The sequence below is a fragment of the Myxocyprinus asiaticus genome, chromosome 26 (genome assembly GCF_019703515.2).
Source record: "Myxocyprinus asiaticus isolate MX2 ecotype Aquarium Trade chromosome 26, UBuf_Myxa_2, whole genome shotgun sequence".
Lineage (NCBI taxonomy): Eukaryota > Metazoa > Chordata > Actinopteri > Cypriniformes > Catostomidae > Myxocyprinus > Myxocyprinus asiaticus.
The window spans coordinates 46,945,769-46,952,594 of record NC_059369.1 but is presented as its reverse complement, the minus strand read 5'-3'; positions in this window follow the sequence as shown (position 1 = coordinate 46,952,594).

Here is a 6,826-nt window from a genome sequence, read left to right as displayed (position 1 = left end):
AGCCATTTTTCTACATTTATAGTATCTTATTGTTGCCGAAAATAGTGGTGTTACTGTTATTAAATTCCTAGCATTTTCCTTTTTGGTTGACAATAAATGTGGTTCTACAAGCAATTTTTTTTTGTCAAATGTAGTTTTGTCAATTAACCAATTACTATTGAGCAATTATATTATTGACCAGCTTTTTACATATTTAAAATAAATACTAGTGTTGCTTGACTGTGCAAAAGTCCCCACCACAACGCTAAAGGTTTTGGTTGGTTGTTAGGGCATTGGTAGGTGGTTGCTGGGTTGTTTTGGACGCTTGCTAGGTGGTTCCTAACTAGTCTTAGTCAAAAACCACCCCCAAGTATATGATATTCAGGTCCTTAATAAGCCTTGGGACATGCAATGTTTTTCACCCGTTGTATGGTTCACCAGTCGAAAATCCTGCATCTGATCTCTTAAGAATGAAATACACATCACAACTTTAATGGTGATTTTAACCCCAATGGACTCTATGGATGGCACCTACATATTTCCGGTAAAATCTCAGGGTGATAATGAATATCCGTTCAGCCATAGTGAAAGTGGCAAGAGAGTTGCAGCAAACTACTGTTCTTTCTGAAATAAAACGACTGATTGCAACAAATGTGATAGTATTCAGTAAAAGTATAAAAATAAATTATCTCAGGAATGAGCACCATAAGTTTAAATACATATGATTTGAAGCTTGCAGAATGGATGAGCACTGCTGTCCCATTGTGTGAGGCTTCCTCTTTGTGCAAAGTGTTTTAATTACATTTACATCCAGCAATTATACAACGATTTACAAGTGAGGAATAAAACAACACAAGCTATTCATGTAATGGAGCACAAACAAACACCAGAAGATGAAGTTAAAGACTGAGTGAATTTGACTGATTTACTGATTTCTTGTAAATTATTATAATGTTCCCCTAATCAAAGCACGAGGAAGTGACCGTGCATAGAGTCTGTGGTGTGTCAGGATGAGCGGGTGCGAGTCGGCTCCAGTCTTCAGATTGTGAGAAAGTCAGTTGGCGAACACTTACCCTCAGATCATAATTCTATCTAGTCTGAAGATATCAAACAGGTTTGATATTTTTGAGCCAACTATCCATAACTACAGAGGAAATTTTGCAGTGTATGATGCTCCACGACTCAAATCCCAAGTCATACAGTTAACAGCCAATGGAAATCAAGCATTCATGGTGCATGATGGAGAACAAGCACTCAAGTGGAGTTTAAAAGGCATTCACCTCATGTTGCCATCTCTAGAAGCCATACTGACCACGTTGTCCCACCCAAGACTGCACCTAAATGTGTTGTTTCATTTATGAACAAATCTGTCTTTTGAATGAATCTTTTAAGTGGATGAACTGTTCTCGTTAACCTCCATACACTGACTCATATTTCTTGACTGATGTCTCTCCCTTTCCAAGTCAATGAGTTCTAGTTTGAAGTGCGAGACTGTTTGTGGCTTTTCATGCCTGTAAAGACTGACTGTAGTACGAGCCAATAGCATTCAAGTGTGAGCTGTGAAGGAGCATATCATTGGTTTGACCCACTGAACGAATACACACTTCACTGAAACATCTAGTTTGTGAACGAACTGAATGTATGTATACACTCGTTCACAAATTGAATGAATCAGTCATCTCATTCATGAATGAAGATCTGCTGTTCAGCTGAACGAGAGGAGGAGCTGCGTGTAGTTCGCTCAGTTCGTCAATCTCGTTCAACAAGTAAAGGTGCCTGATGAATAATGAATAAAAGTGAGTGATGACCGCACATACAATGAAATACGAATGTTACTGAAACTCATAATGATTTTTTAGGCTTGTATTTTTCTTTTTGTATAGCTTGATAAAAAAGTTGTGCTCAGCTGTTCAGAATATGACAGATATGCTTTGTTGTCATTTTTAGGGAAACGCTTATGAAGCCTAAACACTCTGCAGTGCTGAAGTCTCTTAGAATTGATGATACGCACATTTTAATAAAGGATAATTAGACTTGTTTCGGTTGTGAATATGCAATTTACTCATTCAAAACTTAAAAGATGGTAATTTGACGGCATCTATTGGTGCAAAGGTGTAATTCGCAGAAATGGTCAATTAAGGAATCAATGAACAAATCTGAACAAATCCTTTTGGTGAACAGATTCAAAAGACTCGAGTCCCTGAGATTAATCAAAATCACCACCACTATGCTCCGCCTGTTTCTTTCACAACTCTGAATACAAAGTATCAGCAACAACAACAACAGACAGTTCTCATATCCATGTTTGTTGACATCTGTCAGGCATCTCTTAGAACAGGAGGGTTTGTGTTTCCACGTGAGTTGTGACCAGTTTTGTTGGTGTATGATGCCCAGCATTTTGTTGTGTAGTGTAAAATAACAGTTTAACAATAATAACAATAACACACCTCTCCTCAACAAACTGCACAATTTGAGGTCCCGTTCATGTCCATATCTTGATTATTCCCCAAGTGACTTGAAACATCCTATGGCGATTAAGATGGCTTACTGTCACAAATGTTCTCGCAATAAATACTAAGTATTTAAACTAATCATTCCAATTAATTCAGCTTAAAATTGTTTGTCCAACTACACCTACTGTATGTTCAAAATAATTACATACAAACAGATGTTCAGTTTCACTGAATATTTCAGCTCTTCACCCAATAGCAGTAAAAGTTGAATCTATACTGACCTTTCACGATTATGAAACATGCAGATGATGCCAGAGAACTGCAGTACACTGTTTTCTCTCTTCCAACATTTAGGATCATGAGGCTTGTGAACGTGGTCCCAGTGGAGAAGATGATCTAGTAAAGTCTGCTGGACATCCTAGTGTCCTCACTCCCCGTCCCTGGAGTGTTTGATGAGGCCGTTCCAGTGCCAAAAACACCGTTGTGGATCTCACAAACACTTGATGTGGGTTTATAATCCTGTTTATCATCTCAGGCCAAAGCACTTTCTTCATCCGCTGCTTCCAGTGGAACAACGGTTTTATGTTCACTCCCCTGCACTTCTTTCTGGAGAGAAAAGTGTTGATGACAGACAGGAAGATAAGAGGTCACAAAGACAACTGGCTGTAGAAACACCAAAAACATGTGTATTTAAGAGTTGATGAGTAGTTCATCCTGTAAAAAGTGAAGACCAAACTGAAAACATTTGGAAAGTGTTTTGCAGCATGAACTTTCCCTAAATGTAAGACGTTATAAATATCTTTCATATCAGTGTGGGTTTAACCACAGAGGAAGTTAACAAATGAACCTGATCTTTTCATTTCCTGAAGAAAATGTGAATTTTGCTTGTATTCATGGTGTTGTAAAGGTATTCTGAGAGGTAGTAAGTGCATTGCTATGCTGTTGCCAGGGTGTTCTGGGTGGTTGCTAGGGCATTGCTTTGTAGTTACATACTGGACCAAGTAAAATAAAAAGAAACCAACATGAAGTATCTCTGATATTTTGGCCTGGGGGCGTGGTTTAGCGTGGGGGAAAGTGAAGCCTTGTTACCATAGTTGCTCATACAGTCCTATGAGGAAAAAGGGGAGAAATATCAACAAATTTTAACGACAAATATGATGAAAAGCTGTTGTGTAGTTTTTTGCACTCCAAACAATGCCAAAAAACTCAAAACTGTTTTTTTTATTGCCCACCAACTGACAGAAATAGAAGACTAAAGAAGAGCACTGTGGCTGCAGTCGACCATATGCGAAATATGTGCTTTAATGTATTTGGGAAATATCCAAGCGGATTCAAGACTAAATTGATTATCATATCAACACTACAGCGGTTCCAGCAGAGACATAATGATGAGTTAACCCCAGAAAACAAGGCAAAATACATGAGAAAACTTGGCATGATCAGAGATGGAGCGCTGCTTTTTGTTTTTCATGCTTTAATCAATCAAACATTTCTAAGGGGATGTATTTATCTGTATGTTCGGTTTAGCAAAGTATTTAGCAAATGGGTGTGGCAAGCAGGGTGTGGCCGAACGATAAGGATGGACGGCTGGGGGAGAATTATCGCAATCATCCGGGAGAGAGATAAAGAGGAGCCAGAGCCACAGTTAGAGAGAGAGAGACGCGGGCTCACCAGCCCCCGAATATGCCGGCAAATGGTACTCAGCCAGCTGGACTGCCGACGCCGGGCGATGGCACTGGACCCACTCAGCCATCCCTTTCGGTCGGCAGCTGACGAACTGCTCCAGCACCACCAGATCGGGCAACTCCTCGGTGTCGCAATCTTCAGCCAGTGGTGAGTACTCCATGACAGCGCATCCTTCCTCCTCCAAAATCCCAGGTTTCAGCACCAATGTGGCAGACCTAACCCTAACCCTAATAGTGTTAATTAATTTGTTAATTACCACAATGAACTGAAGCCATGTATTTGAACTTCCACCCAATACGGGTGCACTAATATGCATTAATACATGCTTAATTACTTCATTATTACTGCAGATTTATGTGTTAATTACAACAATTACTTAATGATGAGTTAATAGTCATGTGCCTCAACAAGTAAAGTCATAACATAACGATATCTTTGCAAACCATTAGTTAATGAATCATTAATTAATTAACACTATTAGTTCATATAATAAGTTGTTAGGGAATTAATCCACAATGACACATTTAATTAATAGCAATTCATATATGGCTTAATATATTAATCAGACAGACACTTTATTATTTGTTGATGTGGCAATAATTAATTAATGGCTTAGTTAATCATGAGTCATACATTAACTCTTGCATTAGTTAAGCATGAATAATAATTAATAATATAAATATTAATATATTTATTTTGCACACGTTATACATTTGCACATATACAGTGAAATTCTTTTTTTCACATATCTCAGCTAAGCTGGGGTCAGAGTGCAGGGTCAGCCATGAACCCCCGACCTTCTGATCAGTAACCCAGAGCCTTAACCGCTGAGCGGAAATTACTGCACGTATCCTCTCTAGGTGTCACTATTACAAGTGACACAGATTGTTTTTTATTTAATTTTTTTACCTTTTTTTTTATCATTTCTACAACATTCCACTAAAAACTACTTAAACACACCTTACTCCCGTAGACTCTCATTGGAAAAAAGCAACCGCTTGTCAGAGAAATGGTGCATGGCAACAGTTGCTAAGATAGGTTTGGTCAGAAATGCTTTTAGGGTGGGGCTTCACGAAAGGTCATGAAAAGCTTCACGAAAGATGTTGATATCATCATCAAATACCCACTCTCTGCAGAAAGTTCAACCATCCACCTTTTTCCTAAATGCAGAAGTGTTCGATAATTCATAATGGAAGCATGTTTTTGTTTTCTGGTTTCCAGTGTTTTTTCACTCATATCGACGTATGTTTTTTGGAGACAATATGATGATTAGGGTACTACATTTACTTTCCTTAGTGCCGATACTTCTCAGAGTTGTAATGACTGTTGTTTGACAGTTCCTCCCCCGACTGAGATCGGAACCAGAAAACAGTCCAGCGGCGATCAGATGGACCAGTCAGTGCTCGGCTGTGAGGAAATAGTATCATCGCTCTTGTTCTGATTTGATCTCTTGCTGGGTTTCTGGCTACAGGTCCATCACATGACACACTGAACTGAAAGGAAATCCCTCATTTAACAGTCGCCTGGAGGACTGTCACACTTTCACCTAATCAAAGGTCATCAATCCCGCTGAGTCGCACATTCATTAGCGAAATCTCAATGTCTTCTCTCAAGAGGAGTTGCTTTTGCTCATAATCTTCCTTCAGTGGTAACACTTAAATTGAGCAAGTTTACATTATCCACCTCATGATCTCCAGATTCATTTGCAGCATGAAACTGACATACGTTATGCTGTGATGCTGATATTGCTGTCTAAAAATTCTGTAACAATTCTGCGTTCAGCTATATGACTGTATTTACTGGATAAAGGGGCTCAGACACACACTGACGTTTGCTATGAAACACAGACATTCCAGTCTAAATTAAAGAGATAGTTCTGAAGAACATGAATATTCACTCATCCTCATGTTGTTCCAGACTGTATGACTTTTCTTCTGATTTCTTCTGTGGAGTGCAAAATGAGATGTTAGCAGGATGTTAGTCTCAGTCATCATTCACTTAAATTACATCTTTTCCAATCAATCAAAATGAATGATGATTACAGCAAACATTCTGCATAACATCTAGTTTTGTTTTCCATAGAAAAAAAGAAAGTAATTTGGGTTTCGAACAACATGAGTGTAGGTAAATGATGACAGAATTTATATTTGGGGGTGAACTGTTGTTGTAAATCAGTGTGATGCCTGGTGAGAAATGTGAAGCAAACAGCGATGAACTGAAGTTCAGGAGGCTCAAGGTCTTTGTGATTAAAACATTTTATATGTGTATTAAAAAGACAGCATTCAACCAAAAATAGTTTAATTTCTGTTACTGAGTCCCAGTTACAGTATCTATGGCTTTACCATGCAAATGGCTTAAAATAATTTCTCATGTGGGCATCAGATGATTGAGGTCAAATAACTTCTGCTTCAGGCTGGTGACTGGAAGATTCTGAGTTGAAGAAGCCCAAACAGAGTCATTACAGAACAGACGACGATTGCACTGCACTATAGTACAATAAAACAATAAGACAGTAAATGTGTTGTGTTTGTCTGGGCAGAACTCCAGGGCATTATTATAGTGTGTTCTGAGGGGTCACTAGGGCATCCCAGGTGGTTGCTAAGGTGTTATGTGTTTGTTGTGAGGTGGATGCATCCTGACCTTAGTTAAACGAGTCCACCCCTAAGTGTTTGTGATATTGCACTCCTGGACCGGGCCCTTCAGTCAGT